The 12,796-nt window shown below is 41.6% G+C and overlaps 1 protein-coding gene across 2 annotated transcripts in view; it reads left to right on the forward strand.

The window, feature by feature from the left end:
• The window catches only part of CPED1 (cadherin like and PC-esterase domain containing 1), a 295,598-nt gene that overhangs the window by 17,068 nt on the left and 265,734 nt on the right, over positions 1-12,796 (forward strand). The gene's annotated exons all lie outside the window — the stretch shown is intronic.

A 12,796-nucleotide genomic window follows, 5' to 3' on the forward strand; every position in this document is an offset into this window, starting at 1 on the left:
TTTGGGCTTTCAATTGGATTCTTAAACACTGATCTCCACTGGGTTCATCCAGGTCCTTCTCTATTTGTAAGATGTCCTTACCTCCTGCTTTCCTGAGAAAACCAAAGCAATCTGTCGTGTTTGAAGAGATGCTTTCTTCTTTAGGCCTGACCTATGAGACCATCCGGTGGACCCTTTAAGAATGAACTGGACTTCTAGGAAGAGAACTTACTTTTCTAGCCAGTCACAGAAAAAAAAAAGCCAAACGATATTCTGCAATACAATCCATCCCTTACGGAAAGGATTATAGAGTTTAGGGAGTTGAAAATTTGATAACAGTATTAGATGATGTCTTATTCCTTCCTCTAGAGATAGTGCTTATGTTGTGGTATTACTGGATATTGTCATTTCCTGCCAATTTTTGATTTTTAAAGCAAAAAGTTGGCCATGAAATACTTAAACATTCTAGAATGAGTGTGTAATTTGGAGAGCTCTAAGGTTTGGGCAGGAATACATGAGCTTGTGTTATGAGGTGGTGGTGTGATGGTACAGCATCTGGCAATGTGAGGGGGGTCAGGGCGGACTGAATGGAGGCTTCTAAAGGGGAAGCACAGAGAAGAGGGCTCTCAGGGCTCAGTCAGGCTGGGAAGAGGGTTACCCAGGGTAGTCCTCAAGCTTGTATATTGGTACTGGCCAGTGAGCTGAAGGGACGAGATGAGGAGGCCATAGAGTGTGAACAGCCCCTGTGTTCACTCTGAGTGAACAAGGGTGCTCAGAGGAAGCAAGCAAACAATGTGTGCCAAGGCATAAATGTGCACTTAAGGAGACTTGGTCTACACATTTGATATAAGGCAGGATATTTCCTTTCTGCAGACTTTGGTGTCTAGATATTTAACACCCGTTCCCCCATTCTTTTTAATAATACTTTGAGCCCCGCATGGGTAGGGTGAGGCAGAGTTCCTCTGGGTTTGTGAGATGTGTGCCTCTATACTGTAGCCTTTCATTCACCCAAGAACTGGAGCTGACCTTTGCTGCCCTGGAGACGCAGCACCACCCGCGTGGAGTGTGCTGGCTCTCCATCCTTAACCATCTGTGCAATGCATGGGGACCCTGGATTTCTGAGGAGAATCCAGATAAGCTGGTTGCTACTTGGATGTGAGTGCTGAGGGGAGAAGAAAGGAGCCGGGGATGCTATCTGCCTGGATTGACAATATTAGACACTTGAAGTGGCCTTAGGAACCTCTCCTGGGAGTATGAATGTGGTGACTGGATCGACAGTGGATGGAGACTCTTAATCGCCACCTCAGTGCCTGAATTCTATCCTTGCATCCAGCAGGTGTTTCATTTAGGCTGGACTCTCTATCCAGGGGAGGGCATTTGCCATGGTGCTGAAAGAGATTCTTGGCTGGCCACCGCAAGTTTCTTCACGATGGCCTGATGCAGACGCCTGGGGTCTTAGCGTGTGCAGTGGTGAAGTGCAGAGAGCACTGCATGGCTAGGAGGAGAGTCGAGGTCATAAACTGGGCAGGATGGGTGGTGGGAGGATGTGCAGCAAGCCTTGTAGTAGGGACGGTGCCGAGAAGGGAATAGGATTAAAGTGGAGAGTGAAAGTGAGTTCAGGAAGTTAATAGGTAAGTCCTAGGGAAGGTCCTAAGACCAAACAATGGTGACCGTATTTCTAAGCCCCAAAGAGGGAATGTAATCTTGATAAGGGCTTTTTGTATCCTGGTTGTGAATTTATTTATAGGACATGATAACAAGGTATAAAATTACATCATATTTAGTTGTGCCATGAACATACTGCCTAATTTTTATCTGGCACCCAAATCTAAAAAGTGTGTCCATTGTGTCTATGGTATCAGTGGCCATATTTTATTTTCACAATGATATGTTTGCTCTGACACTGGATTTTTAGCAGAGAAGAATAGTAGAAATGGTGATCCATTGATTATTTTTAAATGCTTTAATGCCCCTAATGTATAAACACAGCCCTTTAATATTCTACTTGTGACAGAACCCTTATGAAATCATTTGATTGACGTTTTTAATTTTGTTAAATTAATTAAACAAGGAGCCCATTAGACCGAGGTGGCTGTGAGGCTGTGTGGGCCTCTGTAGGCAAACCAAAATCTAATTCTGTACGTGGCTCAGGGTTCCGAAATCAAAACGCCAAGGGCGACCAGTCACAAACAGCCAACTAGGCTTTAGGCCACAGCTCATCAATAATTTCCTTTCTCTGCTTCCATACTTTCTCTATCTAAGTCTTTCCCCAGCTCCCGTTGGCGGAATGTTCCTAATCACTTCAGGTTTGGTGCTGTCCAACTGGAATGGATTTTGCTCAAATAAACTCTTAAAATTTTAAATATGCCTCAGTTTATCTTTTAACAATTTAAAATATTTTAATTTGTCAAGATCACTTTTATGCTATCACTTTTTAAGTGAAATTTATGCCATTGCTTTTTTTTGGCCACGGGATCTTAGCTCCCCAACCAGGGATCAAACCCGCGCCCCCTGCAGTGAAAGCACGGAGTCTTAACCGCTGGACCGCCAATGTGATCACTTTTTAAGAGATATTTAAATACGCCTTACATTTATGAGGGGTTGTACATTTTCTAAAGCTTTTATTTCACTGTTTGAGTCTCCTTCGATCCTTACAACAGCGAGAAAAGTAGGATGGGAGTTTGATGTTCATTTGCAGATGAGGAAAGAAGTACACCAAGTGGAGCTCAAGTGGTGTCAGCAGACAATGAATGGGGGAGTGGGGTGGGAAGTAGAATGGAAACTCAGGATTCAGAAGTCCTTGGGGTGTTGCTGGCAAAGCCTCTGACTTAGATTCAGGGTCTCTGGCATCCATTAAACTGTTTGGTAGATTGTATGCTGCTTAGGTATTGATATTGTTGTAATGACCCCAGTGTTCTTTCCTTTCTGTTACGTTGCCTTTGTATGGACTTCTATTTTAAGACTGAATTGCTGAATTAACTCCTTGTTTTGGCATGGGGGACAGAGACTTGCTATTATTTTAACATTTTTCAAAAGAACAACGTCTCTCCTTGTCCTCTGCTTGGTACTTCATAATTGGGAATTGTTGATTTTATATTTTGTTATATTTTTACGGATGTCCTTTAACTACTGCTGACACCGTGATAAGATTCAGGGGGCTGGGGAGCTGTTACTCTAAGGCCAGCAAACGCTACCAGGGTTTGAGGATGGAAAGCAAATAACATCTTCCTTCTCTGAACCTCTATGTGATTAAGTGTCGGATTAATAGAAGACTGAGAATGGGAAAGAATCGTAGAGAAAGAGGAAAGCAGAAGGAAGGAGAAGAGGCAAAAGAGGGACACTTAGAGTGGTTTTTATTTGATCCAAAATAGATAGTAAAATCAACTGTGCCAGAAAAAAAAGTAATTTACATTCTCTTCTGATCTCATTTAAAGCTTTATCTAATTCTTAAAGATGTCTCCTCGAAGGACACTATCATGACCACCATCTCCCAGCTAGTCCTGTGTTTTTGTAATCTCAGCTGGGTTTTGTTATGTCTGTAAAGTTATGGCAAATAGTAAACCGATGGTCCACAGCTGTGCGTCGTGGGTGGCACCTCAAGGAAAGGAGTCTTGAATTCGTTGGAGGAACAGCCTCCAGAGGAAGCTGAAAAAGATGCTTACTATGACTTTCAAAACAGCTAGAAAAGAGGAACAAAAATTTGGGAGAAGCAGGGAGGGAATCTAAGTTCCTCCGTGTTGGTTGAAATGGATGAGCACTTCAGGGGGGGTAAGATAGGCAGTCAGCAACTGCAGGCGTGGGGAGGCAAGCAATCACAGCAGCAGACTCCAGACAGGGACTCCAGGAGAAACCCCTGTTCTTGTGTTCTTGGTTTGTTTTCAGTTTCTCTCTATCTCCAAGATTCCTGCTCTGTGTGCGGGTCGGCCTGGGGAAGGAATGCGCAGCACACAATTGAAGCTACGCCCAGCCTGTCTGCATTGGCTGGGGTTTGAAGAGCTGAGAAGTGGCCTTTTTTTCTTTTTTTTTTTCCTGTCTTGAAAGTTGCTCTTCTCAAGGCACTCCTCTTCTCCTTCCTCTGGCTACGCAGGCTCTATACTGCGCATCCCTCTTAGAAAGGCGCAGTGTGGTTCTGAGTTGGGAGGGCAGAGAAGAGCATTAGACAGAGATGGCCGAGGCATTCTCATGGTTTACCATCAGGTTATGTGCTTCGTACTTTATAGATGGAGTGGGAAGTCTCTTCTGATGAGCAAAAATCATACCATATCTCTTAAGTCTCAGTGTTTCAGATGTTCCCAGTGGACTAAGGCAATCTGATGTTTTTTTCTCATTAAATATTTTCTAGCTTAGGATGGCTGGGTCAGGCTCTGTCCTGCTGTTCTCTTGTGTTTTCCTCTTTTGTGCCCTCCTCTCTTCTTCTCATGTGTCAGGCTTACAGACTCTCTCTCTGTTTACTTAAGATCTTCACAGCACATCCTTTCTTTGGGACTTTTCGCCCCACCTCTGGAATGTTTTCATCCTCTGTACCTGACCTCTCCCTCACACTGTGAGGTGCGACTGTCCTGTTGCTGCCTCTCCTTCTGTTGCAGGAAGGAAGGTGGGGCTCAAGAGGATCATCACATCCCAGGACTCAGGCGAGTCCCTGGGACGGCAGCCAAGTGTGGGTTCTTGGCTTCGCGCAGGAAAAGATTCAAGAGCGAGCCAGAGTAAAGTGAATGAAGGTTTATTCAGGGAGATACGCACTCCATAGACAGAGTGTGGGCCATTTTGGAAGGCAAGAGGCCCCAGGGTATGGGGTTGTCGGTTTTTATAGGGGTGGGTAATTTCATAGGCTAATGAGTGGGAGGATTATTTCAACTACAGTATTTTGGGGAAGGGGTGGAAACTGCCAGGAATTGGGCCACAGCCCACTTTTTGGCCTTTTATGGTTGGCCTCAGAACTGTCATGGTGCCTGTGGGTGTGTCATTTAGCTGATGTGTTACAATGAGCGTCTATGGAGGCTCAAGGGAAGTCGACTTGTCCGCCATCTTGGACCTAGTTGGTTCTAACTAGTTTATGTCGTATCCTCAATGGCTGTCATTTTTTTAAGGGTTGTACCCTGCCCCCTTTCTGTCTCACTTCTACACCTAACCTGGCTCCACAGTGTGGTTTACTCACTGACCTCTCCTCAAAGTGCTCTGCCTCTCAGTGTTCCCCCAGTGCCATTAGATGCCTCCTTAAGACAGATCTCAGGTCTCCCTCTTGTGGCATGGTCACCCAGGTCACTGAATGCTTCCATTAAAAAAAACCCAAAAAAACAACAAAACTTATTTTCTGCATTGTGGGAACCATGACATATAGTTCTTAGGAAATCCTGTGATTTAGGTAGTAGAAGTCTGGTCTTCTGAAATTCTGTCATGGTACCCATCCATCCAGAAAACCAAGAAAACAAGAAAACATCCTCACTTTATCTTAGTAAGTCTAGTTTTCCTCATCCACCTCTTCCCTGCTATGGTTTTTTGTAAACGGCATCAAAGTTCATCAAAGTTGTACCTAGGTAGAAAGACCAGCATAAAGTGACCAACTTTTTTTTTTTTTTTGCAATTATAGCTTCATTTTATTTATTTTTTTAAATTTAATTTTATTTATTTATTTTATATACAGCAGGTTCTTATTAGTTATCTATTTTATACACATTAATGTATACATGTCAATCCCAATCTCCCAGTTCATCCCCCCACCCCCCATCCCCCCGCTTTCCCCCCTTGGTGTCCATATGTTTGTTCTCTACATCTGTGTCTCTATTTCTGCCTTGCAAACTGGTTCATCTGTACCATTTTTCTAGATTCCACATATATACGTTAATATATGATATTTGTTTTCCTCTTTCTTACTTACTTCACTCTGTATGACAGTCTCTAGGTCCATCCACGTCTCTACAAATGACCCAATTTTGTTCCTTTTTATGGCTGAGTTATATTCCATTTTATATATGTATCACATCTTCTTTATGCATTCGTCTGTTGATGGGCATTTAGGTTGCTTCCATGACCTGGCTTTTAAATTCTCTACTGCTAACTAGGTTTTGGTTTCCTACCAGCTGCTTAACAAGATAATAAGTCATGTTGCATTACCTCCACTTTTATCTTCATTGCCAGTTATTTCTTGTTGCCTACCTGACCGTATTTACCACTCACAATAAAAAGTACCTCTGCTGCTGACCTTCAAGGACTTCTGTTTTAATACCTCTTCTTATCTTTTCTCTCTGTCCACGAATTATCTTTCTTCTCTCATTGTCTTTCATACACAACATTCATAACACATGCAAGCAACAGCAGCATGACCATCTGGGTCATCTTTGACACTTTGCCCTGACCAGATATCTTATCTCTGCAGGAACTTATCTTTCATGATTCCATTAATTGTCTATTGCTCCTCCCACTAAAAAGTAAGCTCAGTGAGAGCTAGAACTTTATCCAGGTTCTTCACTATTGTATTTCTCAGAGACTAGAACCATGCCTGACACATAGAAAGCATTCAAAAATATTAAATATGTAAATGAACAAATGCTGAGAAAGAGCCAGTGGGAGAGAAGGGGGAGGAGATAGTAAGGATCCAGGAGAAGGAGCTAAAAGAAGGAGAAAGTTCTCAGGCATTTGAGGGTGGAACTTGGGAGGAGGTTTGTTGCATGGAGGGAGGGGGAGTCTGGAGTCTGGAGAATAAGCAGAGTGATTGACCATCGATAAGAAGTGGACAGGTTTCTTCTCTGGAAATCAGAAGAAAAGAGGAAATGCTGGTTGTGCTGATAGACTATAGGTTTGCCCAAACAGACGTAGTGTAACTCAGTGCGTTTCCTTCTAAGAGGGCTACTTTCCTCTGTCAGGAGGAGGATGTTATCTGTAGAAATAAGGAGGTGGCTGGAGAGTGGGAAAGTTTGTCACTTTGGAGAATGTGAGAGAGAATTGACCCAGGAAGCATAGTTGGATGGTCTGGGAAGTGTGAGGACTGAACTGGCTTTGCCAACCAAGATCTGTCCAACTGAGCCTTTTTCTTCAGCAGCTCTCAGCCACCCCAGCCAGGAGCAGGTCAGGCGGGTTGCGGAGATCTTCCTCGGCTCTCTCAGATCAGAGTTTTCACAGCATCCTCTTTCTCCCGGTTTACCTGGCATGTCGTCATGTATTGTAACTAGATGTTTATGTCTACTTTCCTTGATGGGCTGTCAGCTCTGTGAGGGCAGAGACTTGCCTGTCTTATTTAATGCTGTGTCTCCAGCTCGTCCATACTTGAGGTTTTGCCATATGACTGTGATGCACGTACAGTGGAGCAAGGGAATTTAATGTACTGGGTAGAGAGTATTGGATCCTGGAATCTGAGATACGGAGAAGGAAGGTGAAAGGAGGCTAGTAGAAAGTTGGCATTAGGGGGAAAGACCAGTGGTTGAAGAACTGATATATTAGGAATAAATGAGAAGATATGGAAATAAATGAATGTGATCAGAGAATGCAGTATCTCATTTTATAATTTCAGAGATGGGACTGTCTGGGGGACCACAAAGATCAAGCAAGATTTGGCCATTGGAGTGGGTGGTTGAAGTGAAGTGGAGGAGAGAGTCATTAGGGATGAAGAGGTCATGGATATCTTATGACTTGAGATGCGGATGTTGAAGCCTCCACTGAGACTTTCTAGTGGATTTTTTTACCTGACAGTGAGTAAAATAATGAAAGGGCATGCATATACTTGCAAGTAATGAACTCATAGTTTGCATTTAGCATTTATTCATTTGCTCATTCATCCTCCCATTCACTCTTATTTAGAACCTGGCAGTAGGCTGTGTGTACAACAATGACCAAAGCAGACAAGTCTAGGCCCTCATGAAACATACAGACTTGTAGGAAGGGCAGATAGTAAACAAGCAATCTGTAACTATAAATTGTGAAGAGTGTCAAAGGGAAAATTAGATTGAGGAATAGGTGAAGATGAGTTTTGGCAATAGCTATTTAAATGGGTGCCATTTCATCAAAGCTATATTGTGGATACTCTTTAATATTGCAACTTTATTGCTTTTGTTTAGAACTTACATAGAGCCACAGATGGGTAAATTTGCCTTACATTGGGTGTTGGGATAGCCCCAAAGTACAGTTTGGGGGTACATTCAGAGGGTGCCCAGTTGTCATGGAGTAGTTCTGAGAAATGTGTGATCGTTCCATGATGGGCTCAAGGTTCAGCTGAGTCAGCTGTGAGATGGAGGCCGAGGGTCACTAAATGTTCATTTAAGTAGGGAACATTCTCCGAGGCTCTGTTTGCATATCCAGGGAACCTGCAGTTCCTAAACTGTCCTACAATTATAAATAGTGTTTAAGTAGAAAATGTATAGGATATGCATCCTGGAAAACTCCATCCATTTTATTCCTTGAATTCTCTAAAATAAGTGTACATCTTGCCAATGGAAAAAAATTCTCTATTCTCGTAGTGGAAAAATTAAAACGTAATTCACTATGATAGACTCTATAATATTTCTAAAATGCGAAAAATCTAGACAGCATGGCAACTTGACTTTTAGTTGTATATGACACACATACGAGGTCTACTATGTGATTTGTATTTGAGCATCAAAAAGTGTCATAAATACGTGGCTACTTTAATAAATCCAGAAAAAAGTCTTTCTGTCGTATGGAAAAAAACAAGTTTTATTTCTCATCTCTACTATATTTTCAAGAGCTGTATTTCTTGCTTTTGTGGTAAGTCTTGGTAAAGACTTGTTAATAGTAACTGAGAAATATAGTGCCTTTATAATATAGCTCTTTATTGAATTTTTTTTTACTGTAAATTCATTACTTTGCTCAAGTATTTGACTCTATTTTTGTCATTCTTGCCACTATTCTACTGAAACAAATTGCTTTTTTTAATTTTTGTTATTTTTAAACATCTTTATTGGAGTATAATTGCTCTACAATGGTGTGTTAGTTTCTGCTGTATAACAAAGTGAATCAGCTATACATATACATATATCCACATATCTCCTCCCTCTTGCGTCTCCCTCCACCCTCCCTATCCCACCCCTCTAGGTGGACGCAAAGCACCGAGCTCATCTCCCTGTGCTATGTGGCTGCTTCCCACTAGCTATCGATTTTACATTTGAAACAAATTTCTTAATACAAATTTTCACCACTTTCTATCCCAATCTTCCATGGTAGTATTTATAAAAAAGACTTTTACATATTGAAAAAAAAAGATGTTTGTATTCATTCATTCAAAGAATATTTATTATGTGCCTGTTACGTGCCAAGGACTATTCTTAGGCTGGGGAAACAAAAGTGAACAAAACAGACAAAAATATATGCTTTCATTTACCTTCTTTTATGGTGTGGGGAAACAGACAATAAACATAATAAAGAAATCATATTTTTGCCTTAAAAGATGATAAGCCTGACAGAGAAAAATATGTATCAGGGTATATAGAAGCATATAGTTTACTGTAGAAAGGCTTTTTATGACAGAGACCAAACTATATTAATTGAAAAACTTACAGAATTCCTAATATAAAAGCAGAGTTACAATGTGATATAGATTTTTATTCAATTTTACTTGTATATATTTAACATTGTTTATTGGTGGGATGCTGTGTTGGACACTTTCACATGGAAAACTGATATAATTTCACCATACAATCTCATGAAGTAGGATTTGCTACTTCAACTATACATATAGGAAAACTCTGATGTGGGGAGATTACATCGCTCTCCCCAGTGGATGAAGCACGCGAGTGGCAGAGCCAGAATCCAAATCTAGATTTTTGATTCCTTACATGGCTGCATCTAACCCTCCAACTAGTTTATTACAACACTCTATCCTAAGGCGGCATAGAGGCTTCAGATTTTGAAGTCCTTCCAATAAAAATAATGTGTTCGGTTATAAAGCAACTTTCGTGTAGTCCAGCGAAGTGATTTCTGAGGGGCTATTCTGCAGATCTCTCAGGAAGAAGGGAGAGAGGGAAGTGACTCGGGGTTCAGAGTGTCAACATCCAGTAACACTCATTCTTTTCTAAATTCTCCACAGCAGACCTGCAAGTCTCAAGTTCAGTTGTTGTAGTGATAGCCAGGTTAAATGTATTCTTCCACTAAAAATATACCCTCAAACTTGTAGGAGTCATCAGGAGCTCTCATTTCCAAAAGTGCGGCTCCGGGCATTTGATAATCCCGCATTTGCTGGTGCGGTTGACATAACTGTATTTCACATACGCAGTGCGTGCCCCTGTTGTTGGACCAGCTAAAACCGTTCTCGCCCCTTGGTATTGGGCCATTCTGCTGATAAAGGGTGTTATAAATATTACAGCAGGGGCAGTTTGTATTACAGGATAATACAACATAATTTGACAAACTCATTTCCTATTTATTCTCTGTAGTCTGAGACGTGAGATAAAATTTCAGTGTGTTATAAAGGTTATGATAAAATATGGCCAGTAATTAACACTTTATTTAAAATATGCTCTCTATAAGATATGCCGGTAAGAGCTATGCTGCTCTTACTTAAACTGATCATGGTTTGGGGGGTGGGGGTGGGAAAGAGGGATTATATCTTTCAAAATAATAAGAACTTAAAGTTTGGAAATACACTCTCCTCATGTGAAATCACTGCTGTACCCGAGCCAGCTGTAATCGAGAGGGGCATCCTGTGATTGTGAAAGAAAATAATGTGAGAAGGGAATTCTGGACATTGTATTTTGCTTGAGTGACACTGATATATTTGGAAGTATCCGTCTTCCCCTTTCACCTAGACGCATGTTTGTTTATTTTGGCCTCCTATGGACTACTGTTTCCCTCTAATTCCTGAGTCCAAAGGCTCAACCAGTAGTTGGTTTCAAATACTCCTTCTTAATTGTTTATCACTATGAACAATTACAACATTTGCTGGGGAGTTATGTCCCAGTTTGCAGTTAAATTCTTGAGTTTAAATAGTTCCGTTATCAATAAAACGCAATATCCTTTAACAAGGGAAAATATCTGATCATGTTTTCCCAAAGTACCATGCACAGAAGGTGTGATAGCTGGTGTTCTCTTTCTTTCCTTTGTATTCATCACACATGTATTAAGAGCCTATGTTAGCATGTGTCAGGCAAAGCTCAGATACAGAAACAGTGTTCCTGACTCTTTGCTCTTTTTGACATATGCTTATTTTAAAAACACATATATAGAGCTTCCTTTATGCCAGGCACAGTTCTAAGCACTTTACAAATATTAAGTCCTTAATCCTCACAGCAGATTTAGGAAGAAGGTACTGTCCAAGGTCACATGATTAGTGCTGGTGGAACCAGGGGATTCGAAGCCGGCAGCCTGGCTGCAGAGTTTGTGTCCTTCTGCACTACACCATGCTTTGTCTATTAATTTTCAGATAGGCATCATTTGTATGCAATGAAAATAGGATATGGTTCCTGCCCTCAAAGGGTTTACAAGCTAAAGCTGTTTCTTCTTTCCATATGTATATTCAAAGATCAGATCTTGATAGAGCATTGCGGTCCATTAATTTACTAGATATCTTCATTTATTAAGTATGTACGATGTGTACTAGAGACACAGGGACAATGCAGGCTGCCTGTTAGGGAACTCACATCAGGGGGAGACACAATTTCATAAGTGCTGGTGGAAAGATGTATTTCAATGAAAATTTTCCAAAGAGGTACTGTTTGATTTGGAGTTTGCTAAACAGAAGAATGGAGAGAGAGGAAGGAATTGTCGGTTGAAGGCACAGTGGAGTCTGTATGAAGGAGCCGGATGGGATCAGGAATGGAAATGACTAAGAGTACAACATGACCAGAGAAGGAAGATGGGTCTAAGTTCAAATGGCCTACATTCCTTGATAAAGTGGAACCCCCATCCACTTTCATCACTCCTTCCAGTAGTAAAAAATGTCTACTTTATTAAGGTTTAGTCACAAATTTTCAGGAAAGCACATAGTATCTGCCATTAAATCGTATAATGAATTTCAATGTCAGTATTCTTTCTACTTGCCAATTCAAAACTTCCCTCTTTTTTTTAAAAATAAATTTATTTATTTATTTTTGGCTGCGTTGGGTCTTTCTTTGTTGCTGCACGCGGGCTTTCTCTAGTTGCGGCGAGTGAGGGCCACTCTTCGTTGTGGTGCGCGTGCTTCTCACTGCGGTGGCTTCTCTTGTTGTGGAGCACGGGCTCTAGGTGCGCGGGCTTAGTGGTTGTGGCTTGTGGGCTTAGTTGCTCCGCGGCATGTGGGATCTTCCCAGACCAGGGCTCGAACCTGTGTCCCCTGCATTGGCAGGCAGATTCTTAATCACTGTGCCACCAGGGAAGTCCCCAAACTTCCCTCTTGTTAACGGTATTTCAAACATCAGCGTGAGAAAGAATATTTCTTTGGAGGAGCAATAAACCACTGAAGGAAGAACCTAAAATTATGATACTTAAGTGATACCCGCCCCTTCTCACATGAAGTTCCATCCTGCCTCACTGAGATGCATTCAAATTTTGCTGCATCCTGATGGAGAGAAGCAACAGCGTTGTGCGTCTCTAGAGAGCTGTGGGATTGCTCCTCAGCTGTACTCCCCTGTCCTTCCGGTGCAAAATCCATCCTCCCTGAGTCTATTTCCTCTAATGTGTTTACCTAAAAGAACTGCTAAAAGATAAGGCAGTTGGAACTAGTACAGAAAAGCACAATGCAGATGAAAAGCGTTGCTATTAATTTCTATTTTTCAGCCAGAGTTGAGCTCGGTATTTCCATGCCACGGTATTCCCATGCCACGGTATTCCTCCAGGAACTCTATATTTTAATGGCCTGAAATTTTCATCCTTCTGGAATAATGAGAAAAATACAGTT

This window comes from Eubalaena glacialis, chromosome 8 (genome assembly GCF_028564815.1).
Source record: "Eubalaena glacialis isolate mEubGla1 chromosome 8, mEubGla1.1.hap2.+ XY, whole genome shotgun sequence".
Classification (NCBI taxonomy): Eukaryota; Metazoa; Chordata; class Mammalia; order Artiodactyla; family Balaenidae; genus Eubalaena; species Eubalaena glacialis.